A 23,889-nucleotide genomic window follows, 5' to 3' on the forward strand; every position below is an offset into this window, starting at 1 on the left:
AGGACCCTGAGATCATGACCTGAGCCGAAGGCAGAGGCTTTAACCCACTGAACCACCCAGGCGCCCCTGGTACTCAGTTTTAGAGTTGAAAACTCACCTTTATTTTTAAGAAGTGTGATTGTGTATTTTTTCTTATTAATAAGTAATATATGTACATTTTAGGGAAAAATGATAAAATTTTAAGAAATCCCATAATCCCTCATGACCTTAGCTAATCATAGTTAATCATATTGAGTATATTCTTCATATATCTTAGGTGTCAGCTTGTTGGGTGACCTGCTCTTTAATTATAATTAATATATTGTAGTCGTTTTCCATTTACATTTTTAAATGTCGATTTTAATGAGTCCGTGGTATCACACAGTTTCCTCTGGGTCCGTGTTGTTGCTGCCTCCCTCTTGTATTTGTTCTGCTGTGATAAATATTCTTGAAACCTAAGTCTGTGTGCACATCTGTAGCACAATCCTTAGCAGAAAATGACCGAAGCAGAATTGAATCAAGGACCCACTGTAAGGTTTTTGGTGTCTGTGGTGAAATAGGTCTCCATAAACATATCTACAATGCTCCTGCCGGCTGTGCACAGAAATCCTTAGAAAGTCATGCTCGGAGGACCTGCTCCAGTGTGTGAATCCTGCCCGCCGGGGCTCTTAGAGGACCGTTGCCTTTGGTAAAGCTTGCTGAGGTGTAATACACACACACAGCACATGAGTCCTAGCATGCGGCACGCTGTGTGTAACTACTACCCAGATGAGGATCAGGAACATTCTGAGCACACCAGAGGTTCCCTCCTGCTCCTTCCCAGTCAGTCACTCCCTGCCCCCTGCTTCTCTTCCATCACCAGCGATCAAGTTTGCCTGTTACCTTGCTCTGGTGGTTCGGTTCCTCAGGACATCTGTGGATTCCTTCTTGTTGTCGCGTATGTGGCATCTTCAATTTCGTTATCGTCTGTTGTCTTCCATCACGTAGGTACTGTAGTCAGTTATCCGTTCTCCTGTTAATGGTCTTTTACATGGTATCCAGTTTGGGGCTTCCGAGGATAAGCTGCTTTAGACATTCTTGTGGTTTTGATGGACAGATACATTTCCCTTGATCATGTAAACCTAGGAAAAGGTTTTCCAGGTCCTAGATTAGATGCGGGTCTCCCCTGTCGACCTCGTGGATTGGGTGATGTTTTGCTGAGGCCTGTCTTGTGCATGGCCAGATGTTGGCCACCTCCATTTGGCCTCTCCCCACCAAATGCCCAGTGGCGCCCTTTCCTCCAATTACATCAACCAAACGTTTCTCCAGGCATTGCCATATGTCCCCTGGGGAGCCAAATCACCTGCAGCTGAGAACAACTGCTTAATTTTCTTAAAATTTATTTAAAATTTATTTTTTGAAAAGATTTTATGTATTTATTTGAGAGGGAGGGGAGAAGCAGAGGGAGAGAGAGAAGCCAACTCCCTGTTGAATAGGGATCCCGGTGCAGGCCTGGATCCCAGGACCTTAGGATCATGACCTGAGCCGAAGGCAGATGCTTCACCGACTGAATCCCCTGGTGCTCTGAGAACCCCTGCTTCAGTACATGCTGCCACACTGTGTTCCAGTTCATCCAGCTGCCAGCGATGTGCGGGACATGCCATGTGTTAATTCAGCAACATACTGAACCCTGCTGGGATAAAATGATGAGTGAGACCTGTCTCCTGGGGTCCAGCAGGAGAGACAAAGTAAAGACAAGGAGAAAGAGCCTCTGGGAAGCAGTGGGATCAACGTTAACAGGGATTTATATGGAATTCTGGGGAGGGTCACCTGGTCCAGCGGGGTTGGGGAGGAGGTGGCCCCTCGGATGGAGGTGGCCCCCTGAGCTGCTTCTGGAAGCAGAGATAATGATTACTCAGGTGAAGAGGAAGGAACAGGGCATCTCCAACTCGGGCAAAGGCCAGGAGGAGAGAGAAGGTATGCCACTCTGCCCAGGGGTGAACCCACCCTTTTCCTACCCTGAGCATCCCGACCCGAGGCCTTATATACGAAAATGTCCTGAAACGCGACATGATGTCCTTGTTACCACAGCACAAGTAACTGTAGCTGGGATCCAAGGTCCCATGTTCAGGTGCAGATACAGATGTTTCCGGCATTTTCTAGCGCCCACAGAGAGGGGAATGTGGTCGGCTCGGTGAGATCTATGAACTTAGGATGGAATCTCTGGAGAAGCCCTGAGCTCTGCCCTCGAAAGAAGGAAGAGGGAAAGGGAAAAACTCAACTTCTGTTGGCGGAAAGAGGCACGGTGTTGTCTCGGGGTGGGAGGGATGTCGTACTAAAAGGATAACAGGCTCTGAAAACCCCCTGTAATGTGATGATGATGTTCCGCCCCGACTGGCACGTGGTGCAGAGAGCCCCTCTCCCCTTTTTGAGTTTCAGAAAAAACTTATTACAAAAGTAGGAACCCCGGGCAATAGTTAGCTGTGTGTTTAATAAGCCACTTTACTAAAAAGTTTAGAACTGCAAATCTTGACACTCTCGCTGCGACAGACTCACTCCTTGGCCAGGATATTGGAAACTTCATCTGCTTCCATTTCCAGTTTCTAGGCTCGTGGACACCCCCACCCCATCCCCATTTCTTCTGTGGAAGAGGAGCGATCTTTTACAAATATAGGCTAATCTGATGATTCCCCGCTTAAACCTTCATGTAGCTTCCGGCTGAAACCAAAGGGAATTCCAGAGTCCTTCGCAAGGCCTCCAATGCCGACAGCTGCTCCGCAGCCTTCCTTCCAGTGTCCCCTTAGTCCCCTGTCCTGCTCTCTGCACATAATCTATTCATTTCCGCCTTCATGCCTATGGGGCCCATACCTGGAATGTTCTTCATGGCAGGCTCTGCTTGTTAGTTTGGTCTTGATTCAGATGTCACTGCCTTACCCCATCCCTCTTTGCTGCCACATTTGCTAATATGTTTCCCTTGTGGGATGAGATGCTGGATGTCTTGGTCACAGTTAGGACACGTGAGTCCTCTGTGTTTGTTGAATAAAGGAACTAACAGAAGACCAGATGAACACACAGCTAGATTGTTAAAAATGAGGATGGAATCAGCACCAATGGAGAAATGTCTAAACGTTTTCTACATCCCAAATAGTGGAAGAGAGGTTGGACCACTCTTGAGGGAACGGATTCCCTACTAGGAAGGCAGCGAAGCAAGTCTGGGATGTGTTTTACAGGTTTTCTGTCCTGCATAGAAAACTGAACTTGGCCTCGGAGGAACTCTACAATCTTGGGCTTCTGCGGCCTGCCCACTTCCTAAGAGCTAGAGACCCCCAGACAAAAGCCTATTAGAAATCTGAAGGGAAGCCAGCCTCTTGTAACCTTTTATCTGTTTAACAAGTACTTCTGTGTCCTGTACTATGTGCATATAGTGTTCTAAGATCTTCATTTTTTTTAAGATTTTATTTATATATTTGAGAGAGAGAGAGAGGGTAGGAAGTGAAGAGGGAGGGAGAGGGACATGCAGACTCCTCGCTGAGCAAGGAGCCTGACACGGCCCTATCCCAGGACCCTGAGATCATGACCTGAGCTGAAGTCAGATGCTTACCCACTGAGCCACCCAGGTGCCTCTAAACATTTTGTAACGTGTGTGCTCCTCAAAACAATCTTGTGAGGTATTATTATCCTCATTTTTAGTATAAGGAAACTGAGTCAACGATTGGTCAAGTGATCTCGGGTGAAAGAGTTCCTTTGATTAGGGCTCGAGGAAACCCCATCCTTACGGCGTGAATGTGGAACACAGTATATCTGTTCAGATCTGCTACTTAATGGTATTTCCCTTGTGAGGGGCCCTTGAAGGCCAGTGTCATTCTCCAGATCTGTCTGACCTGCTGCCTCTCTTCCTGGTGGCGGCACCTCGTTACTCAGCACCCTTTGTAGTGAGACGGGACCGCTGCCTGGATTCAGCGCGGTGGAAAATGAGCCCAAGTTTGGGCTCCACTCTCAGGCCTGGCCGCGGGGAGGCCCCTGGGAGCCACACGTCAGGGATGTTGGGGGCCGGCAGGCAAAACGACCTCGTATCGAAATCACCATTTGGAGAAAAGCTGCTCCTGCATCAGCCACAGCTCTCAGGGATTAAAGGCTTTTTGGCCAGAAATGAACTTCTTCCCCTGTTGGTTCTTGGTACGTTTGGTGGGGGGTGTTAGAGGAGCCGGGTTTGCAGACACAGATGCTGAAGAAAAGCGGATTCCTCCGGGGAAGTGTATTCAGAGCAGTAGGGCCCACGCGGCATTGCTGCGTGGGGACTCCTGAGGGGCTATGAGGGAAGACAACCCAGAGGATAAAAATCGATTGCCTGTCTCCTTGCTGCGACATTCCCACGGTAATTTTGGGAGCGGCCACGGAAGGGTGCCGGGAAGCCACGTGCATCCTGCGCTCTGGAGATGGGTGCTGAACCGCACGTCGGTGGTTCGAGGATGTAGACAGTTTGGAAGGGGCTAGGGGGTCAGTTTATGGCTGGAGAGGACCTGGGGCAGGAGGCCTGGGCTGTGCGTGGGCTCCCCCTGTGACTTTGCACCAAGGGGCTCCTTCCCAGGGTTCTGAGGGTCAGGAAAGATGTGCGGGGAAGCCCAGAGCTGCTGGCTCATTCTGGGGAGCTTTATCTTTCTTCCTTTAAACTCCCTCTGTCCCGTGTGGCCATAATGCACATGATGGCTTTTGTGCTACTTAGGAGATTTTCAGACCTTTGCAGCAACCAGGAACCTTAAAGAGGGCAAACCCAGGGTACCTATATGAGGCAGGGGAAAGCAGGCGCTTTCTTTGAAGTTGGGAGTGGGAGGGCCCCAGAGTCCCCCACCCCACCCCAGGGTGCTTCCACACCCCATCCCGCTCAGTTCCTCATACTCTAATGTGAAGGACCTTTGGCTGGGACCTGGGTCAGGAGGGGAGAGAGGCCTCTGAGAGGCACCCAGTCCTTTTCTGAGATGGTGAAGAGGACACTGATAAGTCAATGATATTCTGGTGTTTCAAAGCCACCCAAAAGTGTCTATGGCAAAGTGATTAAAAATTGAATTATTTTGGGGCTTCCTGGGTGCCTCAGTTGGTTAAGCATCTGCCTTCGTTCAGGTCATGGTCTCAGGGTCCTGGGATCGAGCCCCAAATCGGGCTTCCTGCTCAGTGGGAGAGTCTGCTTGTCCCTCTGCTTATGTGCTCTGTCTCAACAAATCACAATTTTTTTTTAATTTTAAAGATTTTTATTTTATTATTTTGGATGGAACTGAAATGGGAGGACACCTGTTTCCTTCTTCAGGAAACTGTTACAAAAAGAAGATCATGGATTGGGAGAGAGGATGATTTTCTAGGAAGAAAAAAGGTAAATAAGTGTAATTTTCTAAAAGTGGTGACACTCTTGCTTGTAGATGTTCCTCCTGCATTTTGGGAAGTTGGAGAATCCGTAATACTTTCAATTAAAGTTTTCCTGAGAATCCCCAGCTGACTTTGGGGGTGGGGGGCATTGTCCTTTGTGCAGATTTTGAGCTTCTGTGAGTGAGCAGACCTCCACTCCAGAGTGACATAAAAAGCAATCTGCACCTCCTTCCTGATTTGTCTGTAATGAAACTTGCTTTCCTCAGGTCCCAGCATTCGAGGCAGATAAATATGTTCCCTTTCGTTGGCTCTTACTCATACTTCAGCAAGATTTCCCATGTGCTTTCCTTGGCTGGCTGGGAAACTGGACCACAATTTATGGGATCTTAGGGGACAGGCGCATAGAATTCCAGTGGGATCCCAGAACAAAACCTAATTGTAGATTAGAGACCATTGCGGTGTGAAGCTTTTCTTTGAGATCGAAAGAGGTGCATGTTATGCAAATATTAGCAAGTGTAAGTTCACACTGTCTATTGAAAATTCATAGACTCATTATGGTCACGAAGGCTGGAAGATAAGTAGATTTTGGGAAAGATGCAGGTAAATTCAGGGAGGTGGCAAATTACCCCAGGGAAAGTAGAATGGCTAAAGAGTATGGCCCACACTTTTTTTTTTTTTAAAGATTTTATTTATTTGCCAGAGATAGAGAGAGAGAGTACACACAAGCAGGCAGAGAGGCAGGCAGAGGCAGCAAGAGAAGCAGGGTCCCTGCCGAGCAAGGAGCCCGATGTGGAACTTGATCCCAGGACCTTGGAATCATGATCCGAGCCGAAGGCAGCAGCTTAACCAACTGAGCCACCCAGGCGTCCCTGGCCCAAACTTTTTTTTTTTTTTAAAGATTTTATTTATTTATTTGACAGAGAGAAATCACAAGTAGATGGAGAGGCAGGCAGAGAGAGAGAGGGAGGGAAGCAGGCTCCCTGCTGAGCAGAGAGCCCAATGCGGGACTCGATCTCAGGACCCTGAGATCATGACCTATGCCAAAGACAGCGGCTTAACCAACTGAGCCACCCAGTCGCCCCCTCGCCCAAACTTTTTTAAAAGATTTTATTCACTTATTTGACACACAGAGAGCCAGAAAGCACAAGTTGGGGGAATGGCAGAGGGAGAAGGAGAAGCAGGCTCCCCGCTGAGCAGGGAGGCAAATGTGTGGGACTGGATCCCAGGAGCCTGGGATCATGACCTGGGCTGAAGAAAGACACTTAACTGACTGAGCCACCCAGGCGCCCCCTGGCTCCAACTTCCAAAGATGGTGTATGAGATACCTTTGGTGCGAAGGAATGAAGATCAGCAACTGTCCTTGATTCTGCTTCTCAGGAAGGCATTGGGATGTGGTGCCCAGGACTTTGGAGACAGACACACGCGTGGTGCCCTCCGGCTCTGCCGCTAAAGCAACACCTTCCAGAGGGCAGCTGCAGGCACCGGGTGGCGTCACACAGGGTCAGTCCCGGGAGGCACTCAGCCATGTACCCCTTCCTCCATCCTGCTGGGGTTAAAAAAATTACCTATATATATATATAAAAAGAACCAGAATCGTGGGAATGAATGAAAAATAAAGGTTTTCCTATGAAGTAGTGGTAGTTCTCTTGTAGTACTTTTTTTCTCTCTCCCTCTCTCTCTTTTTTTTTTTTTTTCTTTCTTGGTTTGTTTTCTGGGGAAGGAGCCTGCCATGTGGGTTTTCAGTCAATGATGTTCCCTGACTTAAGTCCTACTGCCCCCCTCAAGGGGGTGGGCTCTGAGGAAACCTTTTTTTTTTTTCAGGCTTTTGTTCTCTGGCGGTTTTTTGTTTGTTCACTTTTTTTTTTCTCACTTTGACCGCTTTTGATGGTTTTTGTAGTTTTAGAGGAAAACAAACCGCACCCTGATCCTCTCTCTCAGAGAGAAGCCTCAGTCTGGCTACAGAGCCCAAATAAGTTCCCCCTTGGCCGCTGGCAGAGCAGGTTCCAAGTCGCTGTCCCTGGGGATGGAGGTTCTTTTGCTTGTACCCAAAAGCATGGCAGCAGCAGCTTTGGGCACCTCTAGACTGCTAGAGAGGTTCCAAGCAGCAATCGCACACTGAGATTTTCCCGCTGGCCCAGGCTGGGAGTGCCCCGTCTTTCTGGGTCTAAGAGCGCCCACCTTGCACGCACCAATTTCAGGGAAGGCAGAGGTTCGCGCGGGTCTCAGGCTCTGAGAACTGGGCACAGGTCCTAGAGCACCAGGCTGGGCCTTCACGCACCTCTCTGGGGCGAGAGTTTGGTGCAGGCTCTGAAACAAGGGCGTGTATCAAAGGGCACCTGCTGGGCCTTTATACCTCTCTCAGGGGAGTATCTCAGGCTCTATAGCAGGACTCTTGCATTCTGCCCCCTGGTGTGGCTCCCATCCCCTCACAGGAAACGGACCCCATGCATTCTCCCTGCGCTGGCAGCTTAGGGACCAAGAGCTGGTTTCTCTGCCGCACTCTCTGCCTCAGCGCCACGGGAGGCTGTCCTGGGACCAGGGACTTAAGCCCTTGTCCCTAGCCGCCCCGATTCCCACAATTTCCCCAGAGATGCTTTGCTCTTTTGGAGTGCTTTCAACCAGTCTCCGAGTTAATGCTGGTCCCCAGACGCAGGGCACTCTCGCTTGTATTGGGGTATTACTTTCCAACTGGTTGCCTCTGGTAGCTCCCTCCCCCTTTTGTTTATCTTCTGATATCAGTTCACAGTTCCCACTCCGCTTTACCTGCCCACTGGCTTCTTCTCCCCCTGTAGAGATCCAGACATGTATAATTCTTATCTCAGGCTGATTTCATGGGTGATTGGAGTTCATGGGTGATTGGTAGGTAATCAGCTCATTTTGGGGCACAAGTTGAAAAGACACCTCCTCCTACTTCCACGCCATTTTGTCCCCCCTCTTAACTTTTTTTTTTTAATTTTATTTGACAGCACAAGTAGAGGGAGAGGATGAAAGAGAAGCAGGATCTTCACTGAGCAGGGAGCCAGATGCAGGGCTGGATCCCAGGACCCTGGACAGATGCTGTACTGAGGGAGCCACCCAGACACCCTTTTAGACCTAGGATGCAGGTAGGAGAAACAAGCCAGGGGTTCCTTGGCCCAACACTAATGACCATGGCTCAGACAAATCCATCTTCCACTGCAGGCTTCCAGATACTCTGCGAAGGAGACATTCCCCTTCCTGTCCCTGAATGCTCTGCCAGTTCAAGGCAGATCCATGTTTCTGAGGGTTCCTCTTTGGTCATTCTGTCAGGGACAGCCAAGAGGGCTCCAAGCCTGTGTGGACCCCAGGCCTGGGGATCCCAGCCCTGAACTCTTTGCTCTGCCCTTGATGACCCCAGAATAGATCAATTCAGCAACTGTCAATCCATGCCAGGCCAGGGAACAAACACAGCAGTACACAAGATCAACTCGCCTTGGTCCCAGGAGCCTGGATTCCCCAAGGAGGGCTTCACCTGGTCTCTGAAGGGGATTCCAGGGGTTCCAAGATGGCCATGGGTGGAGCCCACCAGGTAGAGAGGCCCCTGGAGAGTGTCCACTGGCACTGAGCAGACGGAAGATCCGCTCAGGCCTTCCCTCGCGGCTCCACTGTGCCCTGGGGAGAGAAAAGGGCCAGCCACACTGCACCAGGGCCGCAGCTCGGCTGCCCAGGAGCGGCAGCGGGCCTAGCCTGGAGCTCAAGCAGGGGCAGGGAGGCTGGGACTGGGCGGGGGACTGGGGTCCTGGACTCAGTAGAAGAGCAGCAGGAGCCGGCAGGGGGCGCAGCCAGGCCCCTCACTGGACAGGACAGACAGGAGGCTGGGCGAGGGCGCGCGGGTCTGCAGAGGCCTGCACCACTGTTTGCCTCCCCCCACACGCCACAGCTCGCCCGCAACTGCCTGCCCCGCCCACCGCCTTCTGTGGGCCCAGCGAACTCACTGAGCAAGTAGTGCCTCCCGGGGAGGCAGGGGTTCTGGGCTGGCAGGGCAGGGCGCTGGGGAGTGCATTGGTGCCCTGCTGACTCAGGCACTGAGGGGCTGGGGAGGGGTAGGGGCGCTAGGGAGAGAGGGAGGCTATGTCCCTCCTGCCCGCTGCCACCTGCTGCTTCGTCCAAGGGAGCAGGAGGGGGGCCTGGCGGACAGGTTCCTGCTGGCCTGGTGCTCCTATGCCCCATAGCCCTTGCCCCACAGCCCTTGCCCCACAGCCCTCGCTCCACTTCTCGGTATCCAGGGAACCCGTGGGGCCCTATTGACATCAAGGGGCCCAGCACCACTGGGCTCGTCTGGCCCCCGGAGAGACGCCTGTGCTGACAGGCTTCTTTTCCAGAACTTGATGGAAAATTTTGTCCCTCAGAATCGCCGGGCTCCCCAGCCCGAGAGGAGCTGGCTCCGCGCGGCCTGGGCCCCACTGGGCCCCCTCCACCTCAAGTGTCTTTTACCCAGGAGCCCCAGGATACCATTCCTTTCTGGCCCATGGACCCCTTCCCCCCACCCCACCCCCACACCTCTACTTTGGGCCTGAAACCACCCTGGGTTCACTTCCATCTCCGGCCCCCTACCCCACAGGTCCTTGTACAACTCTAGGCCTGACCCCTGGCCCGTCTCACCTCTGGGGTCACTGAAACCCTTCCACTAGGGGGCCACTGGCATCTGCCATCCCAGACTCCCGGGACTCCCCTCCACCTTGGAGCTCCCTACCCTGTTTCCTCTAGGAACTGCTGTGCCTAGAGCACCGAAACCCCACATTCTCAAGCCAGCTGTCTTCGGGCCAGGGACTCAGGTATCCTCAGGGACCCTCCTTTCCGGGGCACATACTCCTCTCTGTGCAGGAGAGACCAGAGAGAGCAGCTTGGGGATCCTTCACTCCAGCTGGATGGAGGGGCAGAAGCTGGGGTGTGTGTGAGGGGCTGCTCACAGGTGGCCTCCCTGGGTAAGGAGCTTCCAGGAGGAAACTTCAGGGCGAGGCCATGATGTGGAACCCTCAGGAAGCACTGGCTGCACAGACTCCAGGCTCCTGGCTTGGGCAGTGGGCATTTAGTGGCCAGAGCCCTACAGGACCAACCCCGTCCAAACCCATCCCACCCTGGCTGGCTTTTTTGTCTTGAATTTGCACAGCAACCTTTTCTCCAGTATGAAATTGAAAGCTTTGCTTTGGAAAGTTTTGTGTCCAGGAGGCTCCTGGGCATCCACTTACTTTATTTCCGGAGGCTAGTTGAGGAGGGTGGAGTCTTTGGGACCTTAACAGCAGGTCTCCTGATCCTTCCTGACTTCCTTTTTTTTTTTTTAGATTTATTTATTTGAGAGAGAGAGAGAGATAAAGAGCACACCACGGAACACATGCAGGCACAGGTGAATGGGCCAGGTGAATGGACCTGTGCCAAAACAAAGAGTCAGATGCTCAACCAGCTGCAACCACCACCCCCCGTCCACCTTTTACAGATGGGTTACATCTACCCACTGTTAGGTGCTTTGCCTGGACCCGGCTAGTCTTACAGCAGTCCTAGGACACTGTCTCTTGCCCAGTGTCTCTGGTCAGTACCAACCCATGCCTCAAGTGTGGGAATGACTTCTTCCTGACTCCTTTTTTTTTTTTTAAGATTTTTTATTTTATTTTATTTATTTGACAGAGAGAGATCACAAGTAGGCAGAGAGGCAGGCGGAGAGAGAGAGAGGAGGAAGCAGGTTCCCTGCTGAGCAGAGAGCCTGATGCGGGACTCGATCCCAGGACCCTGAGATCATGACCTGAGCCAAAGGCAGCGGCTTAACTCACTGAGCCACCCAGGCGCCCTTCCTGACTCCTTCTTTTTTTTTTTTTTTTTTAAGATTTTATTTATTTATTTGACAGAGAGAGATCACAAGTAGGCAGAGAGGCAGGCAGAGAGAGAGAAGAGGAAGCAGGCTCCCTGCCGAGCAAAGAGCCCGATGCGGGACTCGATCCCAGGACCCTGATATCATGACCTGAGCCGAAGGCAGTGGTTTAACCCACTGAGCCACCCAGGTGCCCTTCCTGACTCCTTCTTAACTCCCTGTCCAGCCTGGGTTGCCCACCCCCCTCCAGGCTGTCCTAGTTGTATATATTGGATCTCTGTAGATTGTGGGCACCATCAGATCCTCACCTGTTGTGGCCGGCGCAACAAATCAACCAGGAACATGAGGGTAAGAGGGTGAAGAAAAGAAATCGAGAAGCAAAGAGATGGGGGGCAGGAGGAGCACTGAGGAGGATGTCCAACAGTGCTAAGTTTATTCAAAGCATTAAGGCCATATATATAGTGACATTACATCTGTGTTTAGTTAAGCAACTACGGTTGCTCATGACGCCAAATGGCTGATGCCAGTACAAATACAGCAAACCTGAAAGTAATTTATGGGCTGTACTAAGGCAGCAAGGACCAGCAACGGACATTTTAGCCCAACCGAATTGTTCTCATTTGTTTAGTAAGCGTGTGGGAAGTCACGTAGGCGAGCGCACAACACATAGCACAGACTCTTGCCCAGTGCTACTGAACTTTTCCCGTCCTAAACCTTTTGTTAGGTTATTTGGACTTTAAAGGAGGCACAAGTCAGGGTCTGGTTTGGTTCTCGTCTCAAGCCTTATTGCGGCCTCCCACACTCACCGAAATGAGAACATGGCTCAGGGTTATGGAGTGAATATACCCTTTAGGAAACATTAAAGGACATAGCATAACTGGTCCGGGGTCACCCAGCCTGTGAGAGGCATGGGTGAGATTCAGACTGCACTGGGTGCCACAGCCATTTTCAGCTCACCTTAGTGTCCAACCTGGTCCCAGAAGGTTCCTGCTCAGGACTTTGCTTTGTGCTGAGCTGGGCTTGCTTCCTGCCTTTGAAGCCATTTTCACAGTGTATCCCCAGCCCACCCTCTCACATTGAGCATCAGGGCTGCCTTGGCTGGCCTCTGTTGATCGTGCCATTCCTCTCAATCCCTCTGTCACCCCTCCGGCCCACTGTCCTACTGCCCTCTGTCCGGTGGGCCAAGTTCTGAGTTTCTTACCTGCACTTCCTCTTAACTGTGCTCTGTTGAAATCCTCTCTAACAGGGAAGACCTGCTTATCAGAGCAGCTTGATTTGGAATCCATCTCCCCTGGAGGTCAGAGCTTCTGACCATCATGTCCCCAGCCTCAGCACTGGGGATGCCTGCCCAGCCTATTCTGGGTGCTCGTGGAGCTCTGGGATCTTGGAGAAGATTTGCCATGAAAATAAGCATTTATACATAACACGGAAGAGAAGATTTGAGGAAATTGAGTGAGTGTCATTTGGTAATGTTTGTGTTAGGATGGTTCTGAAATTTCTGGGCCCTGAGTTACCAAGAACCCTAGGTTGCCCAGCTGGAAGGACCTCAGATAGATCAGCTGGGCTCCTCACCTCATTTGACAGATGGGAAGTTGAGGCCCAGAGCTTAGTGCCACAGAGCAGGAGTGAGGAGAGATGTTAGTGACAGGAAGAAACCATAGGGTAAGCACAAAGTGGCTGAGCCTGGTCTTTGTTTATGCAAATGAGTTGCTAAAACAGTGGGCCTGAGGCTGCTGACTCTATCTAGTGGCCAGCAAGAAGTAACACCAGCCCACACCTTCTGAGGTTTAACTCCTGCCAGGAATGATTCTCAATGTTTTATTTGTGGGCACCTGGGTGGCTCAGTTGTTCAGCTGAGGTTATGCTCCCAGGGTGCAGGGATCTAATCCTCACCAGGCTTCCTGCTCAGTGGGAAGCCTGCTTCTCCCTTTCACACTCCCCCTGTGTGTGTTCCCTCTCACCCTGTCTCTCTCTCTCTGTCAAATAAATAATAAAATCTTAAAACAAGAACAACAACACCAAAATGCTTTATTTGCCTTAGGAGATAGGGTCTGTTATGGCTACCATTTTAATGCATGGAAATATGGGCACAGGGGAGCTAAAGGAGTCCAAGGTCACACAGCTTGCAAGTGGAGGAGCCAAGATTTGAACCTTGGGCAGCCTGCCTCCAGAACCTGTATCATTTTTTCCCCTTGTGTATGTTATTTTTAAAAACCTTTCCCTGGGCTCTCTTCTTCGGCGCTGCCTGCGGAGGTGGCAGCCATCTGTTACTGGGCATCATGGCTGCCCTCAGACCTTTGGTGAAGCCCAAGATCGTTAAAAAGAGGACCAAGAAGTTCATCCGGCACCAGTCAGACCGATATGTCAAAATTAAGCGCAACTGGCGGAAGCCAAGAGGCATTGACAATAGGGTGCGCAGAAGATTCAAGGGCCAGATCTTGATGCCCAACATTGGTTACGGGAGCAACAAGAAGACAAAGCACATGTTGCCCAGTGGCTTCAGGAAGTTCCTAGTGCACAACGTCAAGGAGTTGAAGTGCTGCTGATGTGTAGCAAATCTTACTGTGCAGAGATTGCTCAAAACGTCTCCTCCAAGAACCGCAAAGCTATTGTGGAAAGAGCAGCCCAGCTGGCAATCAGAGTCACCAATCCCAATGCCAGGCTGCGCAGTGAAGAAAATGAATAGACAGCTTGTTGTGCACGTCATATTTGTATTAATAAAAGCATAAAACTAAAAAAAACAAAAAACCAAAAAAAAACCTTTCTCTGAATTCTAACAGAGATGTGTAAACATTGTTAAGCATGTAGTTTATTGATCATCACAAAGCTTAGGTTCTGAAGCATTGCAGCAAGCTGGGGTGGGCTTTGATGTCAGACCTGGTTGGAATCCAGTTTCTGGTGCTGCATGACCTTAGGTGACTTACTCAGCCTCAGTTTCTGCACTGAGTTTGGCAGCCGTGTGATGAGTAGATCGTGTGACAGTGCCTAGAGGGTTTGGTGCCTGGCGAGTGTTTAATAAATGGTTTTCTCTTCTTAATAATAAAGATTCTAAGTTGTGTTGGTTTTGTTAAGCAGTCCGAATACCTTCCTCATCGGTCAGTTGCCTGTCAGTCGCCTTGTAGGTACTTGTGAGGAGTCACTTTGGTAAGTCACTATATATAGCTGAAACATTTGGGGGTAGTTGGGGGACACCCCCCCCTGCCCCCACTGCCCCTGCATTGAAAGTCTGTAATTTAAAATGTTCGACCTGTGCCTGTTTTTTTTTGTTTTTTTGGTTTTTTTTTTTTAAACATAACAACTTTGGGACAGTGAAAGTTATGTCTTCTCCTTAGGGTTGTGACGGAGCCTTTGGGGACCTGTAACAGCTTACTGCCAGTTTCTGTCTGGCATGCTGATGGGCCAGAACTTATTTTAACAACATTCCATCACATGCCAGGCACCTGGAAGGAGGAATATGTTGAACTTCTCGGAAATTATTTTTTGGAACTGTTTTTATCCTGAGGAATAACCCATTTAAAAATTGAATGATCTTTATGGTTGACTTTTCCACTCTACATAATGCAAACTGAAAAACTCGTTGTTTTCAGCTGCTTCTGCAGCAGTGGGAAGAGCAAGCCTGTGGGGTCCTCCCCAGGTTGGCCCCAGCACAGAGCTGCATCATTCTACACACCCCTCATGCCTTGTCTCCTTGTCTGTGAGGTGGTAATGATGGTGCAGGGAGCTCCAGGGGTTGTCGTGAAGGTTACAGAGATGGGGGGTGTAAACTTTGAACAGTGTGCCCCACATAAAATGCAGATCTGGTGAGCAGAGGCAGCTGCTCACATTAATTGTTGATGCCAAGGCACTGGAGTTCCACAACAGCCTATGCCTTTCTTTCCTGGGTCCTTTTTGTCTCAGCCACCACCTTAGAGAAAGTGACTCAGCAAGGTGCTTGTGGAGCCCTCTACAAATCCAGCTAATTCACACAGGCGATGCCCTGGAGATAAGGGGGTTTTCCTGGGTGGTAGGACCCCATTTCAGAGGCTTAACTAGCCGGTTTCTCCTAACTGGTCGTGTCGTCCAGGGTCAAGATGAAGGCCTGCCAGGAGACTGGTGGTCTCACCAGAGTTTTCCACTGGAAGCATGAAGGACCCCATGGGGCTTCGTGCAGAATGACATGGGTGTTGGAGGGAGAACAGGGGGGACATCGCCTGTACCATCATGGGCAGGTCACTATATCTGGCTCACGCCGGCTTTCTTCCCATCTGGGAAATGGCAGAAGACCATGCTTTTTCACAGGAGGGATGAGGGTTTAGGGAGGTATTTGATGACTGTGTTGGGGCTGCATGAGTAACAGAGTTGACGGAGGGGCCTTGGAGTCACAGACTTGGGTTCAGGCCCCTGCTGCTGCCACATAAAAGTAGAACGCTTGGGTAAGCCATGGACCTCAGTGTCCTCCTCTGTGCACTGTGGATAATACCTAGCATGTAGGTCTGTGAGGGGTACAAAATAGAAGGCCATATTAGGAGCTTAGAGCAGAGTCTGGTACTCACTAGATTGTAGTTTTATGGAGATACTCTGGCATCACTGGTGTTGCAGACCTGGTCCTACCCTCTGGAACCTTTGGCTGTGTGACAGATGGCTTATGAGGCCGTGGCTGACAGAAAGAAGCGGTGTCTGTCTTTTCTTAAGATTAAGGGTACAGAGGGGTGCCTGGTGGCTCAGTCGTTGAAGCATCCAACTCTTGGTTTCAGCTAAGGTCATGATCTCAGGGTGGTGGGATTGAGCCCTGAGGTGTGCTCTGCTCTCAGTGTAGAATCTGCTGGAGGTTCTATCTCCCTGTATTTGTGTGTGTGTGCTCTCTCTGTATCTCTCTCTCTGTCTATCTCTCCCTAAAATAAATGAAGCTGTAAAAATAAATAAATACATACATGCATAAGTTAATTAATTATGGGTACAGAAATCAGTGATGGAGCTTGGCTGATGGGACGCTTGGCAGCAAAGATAGGTGCACCCTGCTTGAAGGCTCGGGGGTAGCTGCGGTGTCACCAGTGGTGATGGGGGCGTGAGGAAGAAGCCTCTTGCAGCATCCAGAGGAACTTAGATGGGGGGGGGGGGTTCCAGGGAGTAAATGCCCATGGGTAGGAAGCATCTTCAAATGAATGTCAGAGGGTGTCCTCATGGATGGGGAGGCACCCTTTCTCCCTGAAGCTGCCCACGAGTGGAGGTGTGCCTGCTGGGGACATAACTAAATCATTGGGGTTTAGCCTCCTAAGCTGTTAATTTATGAAGATGTGGCCAAGACCTTGTCTCACTGCTTTTTAAAGAGAAGTAAATTAAACTGCTGTTTGGGATGGTGTTGTCTTCAAAAGGCTCATTCAGAGTCAGTGGCAGAGCTGCTGTGGGCTTTCCAACTTGTCTTGAAAGCCTGGTCCAGGCAAGGGTGAGGGATATTCCCATCTCTTGGGGTCTCTTGCCCTCTCTGTTTATGGCAGAACGTGGTTTTGTGACTGGTAAATAGACAGGCATCCTGTGCAGATCCTTCAGCTCTTCGTGTGGCTGCAGTAGAGGAAATTCCCATTCACTGGGCATAGACTGTGGCTGGACGGGCGGTGTGGCGGGGCTCTCACTGAGCATTCTCCTTTCACGTAATCCCCGACCAGATATGAATTTTGTGGTGTTGCCACTTTCCTGCTGGCCAGGAGGGAAGTTGAAGCCCAGGAAAGTTACACTTTCTCGCTGTGGTAAGCGGCAGAGCCATGTCAGCCGGTCCAGGCCCTGGCTTTCAGGTCTGTTTGCTGTGAGCATTTCCTCTTGTGTTTCCAGCTTTTGGCCTGTTTGACCTATCAAACTACTGATGGTGTATTGATAATTCTAATACTCTCGACATTGTGAAAGATGAGCTCTTCACTTTGTGCTAGAAATGTTTCTTGCTGTATTTTTCTTTTAATTAAAAAAAAAAAGTCAAAGTCCCACGTTTCTGCCCATTTGAATCTCCCTGAGTCTCCCTGTTGTGAAGTGGTTGGGTTTGGGGATTTCTAGGGCAGGGGCCTAGTTGGTGGTGGCTTTGCCTGGAGGAGCCCATGGCTCAGGACTTAGAGTGGGGACTGGAGCAGTGTGAACTGTGGCCTGAAAATGTGTTCATGTGTGCTGAGGTGGTGCCCAGATTCTTTTGGAGGATGAACTGAGGTTTTGATCAGTAGGTTAGAGAAACACTTGATGGAATAACACTGATAATTTTGTTTTTGTATTCAATCCTAATTTTGTGTTTTCGTTTTCGTGTAGTGCAGTGTGCTCTTTGTTCTAAGAAAAAATTGGCAATCAATTCATACAGTATCATGATTTAATAATCCTTCCTCACTCACCGGGTCATATTTCAGGTTTTTATATGTAGTTTTTATATCTGTAGTTCTGTTTCTGAATTCTGCATTTTGATTCATTCCTTCATTTTTAAATTTCTTATTTTAAAGATTTTATTTATTTGAGAGAGAGAGAGAATGAGCTAGGAGCAGGGGCAGAGGGAGAAGGAAAGGGAGACTCCTCAGTGAGCATGGAGCCTGATGTGGGTCTCAGATCCCAGGTCTCTGAGATCAGGACCTGACCCACAGGCAGATGCTTAACAGACTGAGCTACCCAGGTGCAGCCACATTCCTTCATATTTTTATTTTTACTCCAGTGCTGCACTGTTTGGCTGGTTGCTTCAGTTTCTGGGAGGGAGGGAGATGACCCCCTCCCCTGTTCTTCTAACAAGTTTGCTTTTGCTGCGTTGACTGGAGAAGGGCCAGGCTTCCTGAAGATGAGTAGGATGATTCAGTGACACCCAAAAGGCAGTGGCTATCATTGTTCCCACTGTGCTTCAACAACTTCACCCACTGACTCTTTGATGATGGCAGCCACCAGCAAATCTTCTGCAGAGGACTGCTGCCTTGGGATGCTTTTCTTGTGGTGCTGGACTTCATTCCCCCTGGCAGCCAGTACAGCTAGGATTAGAACCTAGGAAAAGTCCCATTAGAACCCAAGAAAGTGGGGTGCCTGGGTGGCTTAATCGATTGTCTGCCTTTGGCTCAGTTCATGGTCTTAGGGTCCTGAGATCAAACCCTGCACTAGTGTCCGTGCTGGCTGTGGAACCTACTTAAAATCAAACAAACAGAAATCAGCCCAAGAAAGTACCATCCTTTGTGTTGTTCTATACTGTGGATCAGATTTTATTTTTCTTTTCTTTTTTTTCTTTCTTCTTTCTTTTTAAAGATTATTTATTTGTCAGTGAGAGAGCACAAGCAGGGGGAGCAACAGGCAGAGGGAGAGGCAGGCTTCTGGTTGGGTAAGGGGTCTGATGCCGGACTTGATCCCAGGACCCTGTGATCATGACCTGAGTCATGTTAGGCTGCTGCCTAACAGACTGAGCCAACCAGGCATCCCCCAGGATCAGACTTCAATAACCCTACCAGATTTCTTTAGCTTTGACATTTTAAAGGACAATGAAAGCTAGCTAAACCTACACCAGGATTCTGCATCTGCTGGGGCTGTGCTGTCTGGGCCTATGTGCCTCCTGTTCTTCTAACCCCATCAATTCCACCCATGTTTTAGCCAGTGAACTGTAGGCAGGTGTGGGTGTGTCACTGAAAGCTTTGACTCGTCATTCATATCTTTATTGTAAGCTTATAATCTTTATTTTTTTCTTTTTTTTGGGGTAAGATTTTATTGATTTGTTTTTTTATGAGAATGAATGGGGAGCAGAGGCAGAGGGAGAAGCAGACTCCCTGCTGAGCAGGAAGTCTGACATAGGGCAAGATCCCAGGATTATTTATGACCTGAGCCCAATGCAGATGCTTAACCGACTGAGCCACCCAGGCGCCCTGAGCCCAATGCAGATGCTTAACCGACTGAGCCACCCAGGCGCCTCTTTATTTTTCCTTTATTGATTATCTGCCTTTCTGAGGCAGCGTTCTACCTGGGTTTTCATAACTCCACAGCAAGGTATTCTTCCACTAGTGTGGCCTGTTTTGAGGTAATTCCTATACATTCTGGCTATGCTGCTAAATGATGCTATGATCTTGGACTCTTTTTTTTTTTTTAACTTCTCTGAGCCTTGGTTTCCTCTGTGCTAATGTGGATAATATACCCTCTCTTGCAGATGTGTGGAGGGCCATGGCTGACTTGGATGCAGTTGGAGTCATCTCACGGCACATGGAATACACAATTTCTCTTGCTTCCTGTCTTGATAACAACATCTTGGTTTTCATGCTGTCTTAGAACAAGTAGAACTTGACTTACATGTAAGTTGTGAATTCACGTACTTTTGACAGAGGTGTTATTTTAGTTTAGTTTAGTTTAGTTTAGTTTAGTTTAAAGCAGGCTCCACACCCAGTGCAGAGCCCAGTGTGGAACTCAAACTCACCACCGTGAGATCAAGATCCGAGCTGAGATCAAGAGTTGGCCGCTCAACGAGCCTAGTCACCCAGGCATCCCTTCTGTTTATCATTTTTCAAAAAATGTGACAAGTAACACTTTCTCTGCTTGGACCTGTCCTCACACCTGCTATGCTGGTCTGGGGGTCAGACGTGTAGCTGGTGTGGTGCTGGTGATGTTGAGCAAGACAGTTGTTAAGTCTTTTTACCCTAATTGCTGTTGTCCTATTATTTCCTTTTTTTTTTTTTAAGATTTTATTTTATATCGTGGTGATATATGCTAAAACTGTTGCTTCTGGTCCTGCCTTAAAACTTGAATATGTAGGGCATTTTTTAAGGATTCATCCCTGGAGATACAGTATTTGTTTTTCTCTGTCTGACTTATTTTGCTTAGCACAATACCCTCTAGGTACATCCATATTGTTGTAAATATCAGGATCTCATCCTTTTTGATGGCTGAGTAATATACCATTGTGTGTATGTACCACTTTGTCTTCTGTTGCTGGACACTTGGGCTGCTTCCATATCTCGGCTATGGAAAATAAAATGCTGCAGTAGGCTTAGGGGTGCCTCCGTGCGTTCAGAATGTTGAGTCTGATGTGTCAACTGCCACAACAGTCGTGGCAACTCAGGAAGGGAGCCAGGTGCAGGAGGTAAGAGGAGGAGTGCAGCTTTAGGCAATCTGAGTTGAGGTGTCTGTTGGACGTGCAGGTGTAGGTTCTGGTTGGACAGTCAAAATGTAGGAATGGGTGCTTGGGGGAAGAGAGATGCAATCATGCTGTTGCCAAGGGATATATTCCTTGTAGAGAGAGTGACAGTTAAGGATTTAGGGTAATTCCTTCTTTTCTTGGGCAGATAAAGGGGAAGAATAAAGGAGTAGTGGATGGAAGGGGAGGGACGTGGCTTTGATGCCAGGAAGGCATTTTTGCACAGATGTCTAGAGAAGAGAGATTTCAAGGAATGAAATGTCAGCAATGTTCGATGATGTGAAAAGTTGCAAAGCAGCTTGATTAGGGGGTGGGGGTAGATCGAGGAGGTTGTCACTGAGTACTGAAAGAAAATGGGAGGTGAGTAGTGGAGTCCTAAGCCAGACATAGAGATAGAGTGACTGGGCGTGAGACCATGGAGGTCACACACAAGAATAGCCTTTTAGAAAGTTTGATGGTAAAGACACAGACGATCATAACTCCAGACATAGCTTGGACAAGGGTGGGTTTTACAGGCTGTGTTTACCTATTTGCAGGTTGACTGAAGGGAGATGACAGATGGTGTATGCTGCTGGATGTTGTGGGTTGAGATGGGATCAGGTATACAGAAAAGCACACAGAGAGGAGTGTATGGATGCCCTGACTGCTTCTGTAGAACACAAGGCCAACATTAGGCATGGAGGGAATGGAACGTGGCTCAAGGAGATGTGCAGTCTCAGATACAGACCACATGGCTCAGAGTCTTACAGGGCTCTCCTTGCCTCCGCGTGGCCCTTCTCACAGGGTTTAAGTTTTGAAGAGTCCTTTTGTTTCTCTGGGTTTGGGGTGTGACTGGAGAGACATAGCAGAGAGCAAGGGCTGAGGAAAGACCAAGAGGGCAGGAACTCACAGAGGGGAGTCTACTACCCTCTCTGCCTTTTCTGGTATGGGCTCTCTCCTGATCTGAATGGAAGGAAGACCTGCCATTACTTCTTTTAAAAATGCATTTGGCTTTACCCTGCCAGAAAGCAACACATGTTTATTGAAGAATAGTGGGAAACCCCAGAGAAACTGAAGGAAGAAAATAAGCACTCAGCTGAAGACAACCATTCAAAAGTTCTGGCACCTTTTCCTCCCAACTTTCACTGAAGTTGAACAGATAAGTGTATATATATGAAGTGATTTCTGGGAAAGACCAAAAAAAAAAAAAAAAAAAAGATACCAACAACAAGAAAACAGAAAAGAGAACAAAGCAGAAGAAAACGGTGTTCATTTTCTTCCTGAGGCTGCCCTTCCTCGATACTGCTACTTGGTTTTACTACCTGCTTTTCTCCCTGGGCTTTCTTGACAAAACATGGTTCCACTACTTTTACCTTCTTCAAAGTGTTTGACAGAGTCGTTTGCTTTCAACATGGAGTTTGAGCAAAATGGACTATTGTTTTAAAATATTCTATCATGTGTGCTGTAATATCTCATCCTGGACATGATACAAATGCTATGATAAAAAGAAGAGATGCTTTTAAAGTGATCACCAGAGTTGTGAAATTCATTGGCATGATCCTTCTTTTTTTTTTTTTTAAAGATTTTATTTATTTATTTGACAGACAGAGATCACAAGTAGGCAGAGAGGCAGGCAGAGAGAGGAGAAAGCAGGCTCCCTGCAGAGTAGAAAGCCCGATGCGGGGCTCGATCCCAGGTCCCTGGGATCATGACCTGAGCTGAGAGCAGAGGCTTAACCCACTGAGCCACCCAGGTGCCCCGGCATGATCCTTCTTTTGAGGGTCATAATTTGTTTAATTTTTTTCTGCTCCAGCTTAACCTTCGCAGTCTTCAGTTGTTATGTGCATTAGACACAATATTAGCAGTAGTGGCAGTAAAAATACTCTTGTCACCCTTAACAGGTACCATTTTACTAGCATCTCCTTACCACTGTAGCAGCTTTTAACCCTGTTTCCACCCTGTTCATTCCTTTAAATGCCTTTTCCTTAAAACCTTTTCTTAGTTTTTGGTGTTCTATAGCTTTACCACAAAATGTTTAATTGAAGATTTCTCATCTTGCTTGGTATCTGTTCATTTCCTGTATTTCTGGATTTATCATTTCTGTAATATCCTCAGCTGTTTTCTTCTGAAATTTTGACTCTGTCCTTCTGCTGTACTTCCCAGGATTCTTATTTAAACCTCCCATCTGTTGTTCGTGTCTCTCAAGCTGGCGTTCATCCTCTTCTCCTGCCTTCTTGTGTTGCATTCTGGGGAATGTCTTCACTTCTTGGTGCAGTGTTGTGAAGTCCTTCATTCGGAACTCATCTACTGCCCCACCATTCTGGTGTGTTTTCTGTTGTGTTTTACGTCTCAGTGATTTTTGGTCCCTGTTTAACTTCCTTCAGTTCCATGTTCACACTTGGCCTGTTGCTTTTGATAGGCTCTTGATCCTTCTTTATTTTTAAACCTCTTTTGTGTTCTTAAACAATTAACATGTAATATTTTCTATTCTGTATCTGATCATTCCAGTGTCTAAAGTCTTCATTTTCCCTCAGTCTTCTGTCTCTCACAGTGGCCTCATTTCTTGCATGCTCTGTGAAGGGATTTTGAGACCAGATTTATTGGAACATAGATGTAATCTCTTTTAATTCTGTTTTTTGGTGTGTTTTTTTTTTGTTTGTTTGTTTGTTTGTCTGTCTGTTTTTTCCTGGAGGGTTTGTCTTTCCTTTGCCAGGAGGCTGGGAGTGTTCTTGGTTGGGATCACTTTGGTTCCATTTGAGGGTCCTGGTTTATTAAGGAAATCTCGGGTTCAGTTCCCCCAACTTACCGTGTGGTGGGAACGGGGTCTGGAGGGCACAGGCCTGTAGAGATCCTGCAGTGAAAATGGCATTTGTTCTCTGGCACCCTGATTTGTTTCTCTTGAGCTTGTTGCTTACAGATCAGGTTTTGGCTCACTTGTTTCTGCCACCTCCCTCTTCCTGCTTCCTTTCCTACCATTTTCTAAGTCCTTTGCTAGTTTTCCGATGTCTTTTAAAGCCCAGAAATGTTTTGTGAATTCCATTTGCCATCACTAATTGCAAGTCTCATCCTGCAGCAGGAAGGCCAGAGCCAGACACTGTAATGCTCTGCCTCCCACAGAGGAGATTTTAATACCCTCTCCTCGTGTTCAGAAATTCTAGATTGGAGATGGAGTTATGGATACATTACCATCTACAGAGGAATTAGTTGCCTATATAATAGAACAAGTATGCATTATTCTAATCTTCCTAAAACTTCCATTTTGCATAATAAATATGATTGAATAAGGAACCTGCATTACTTTAGTTTATGCAGATGTTCTCTTTCTGTCTCTGGCTTTAGATGGTAGGTTGTCATTTGTATGGTTCATTCTGAAAATTGGGTAACTTCATTCTTATTTTCTACATGTTGGTGCCATATAAAGTGATGATTTATGGAGATTCAGAGGTAAATATTTATCAACATCTAAATAATTGGGGAAGGCTTCCTTTACAAAAGGTAGAATTATTAAGACCTGTTTAATCACAGAAGGGATATCCTGTAAAGCTAGCCCATAAATAAAAAGTGGATCAGAAGAAAGCAGAGAGAGGAGAGAATTTGGAAGGAGCACGTGGAGGGACACCTACTGCCTATCCCTGTAAGTCAGGGGCAATCTGGAAGGGAAACCTTGTTAAAGGAGGCA

At 48.3% G+C, this 23,889-nt stretch overlaps 1 pseudogene across 1 annotated transcript; it reads left to right on the forward strand.

The window, feature by feature from the left end:
* Window positions 1-13,347: 13,347 nt before the first annotated feature.
* On the forward strand, window positions 13,348-13,853 carry LOC309857248 (large ribosomal subunit protein eL32 pseudogene; annotated as a pseudogene). The gene has a single exon. The product of its transcript is annotated as a large ribosomal subunit protein eL32 pseudogene (transcript).
* The last annotated feature ends 10,036 nt before the right edge of the window (window positions 13,854-23,889 follow it).

Source organism: Mustela nivalis (assembly GCF_964662115.1).
Source record: "Mustela nivalis genome assembly, contig: HAP1_SCAFFOLD_553, whole genome shotgun sequence".
NCBI lineage: Eukaryota > Metazoa > Chordata > Mammalia > Carnivora > Mustelidae > Mustela > Mustela nivalis.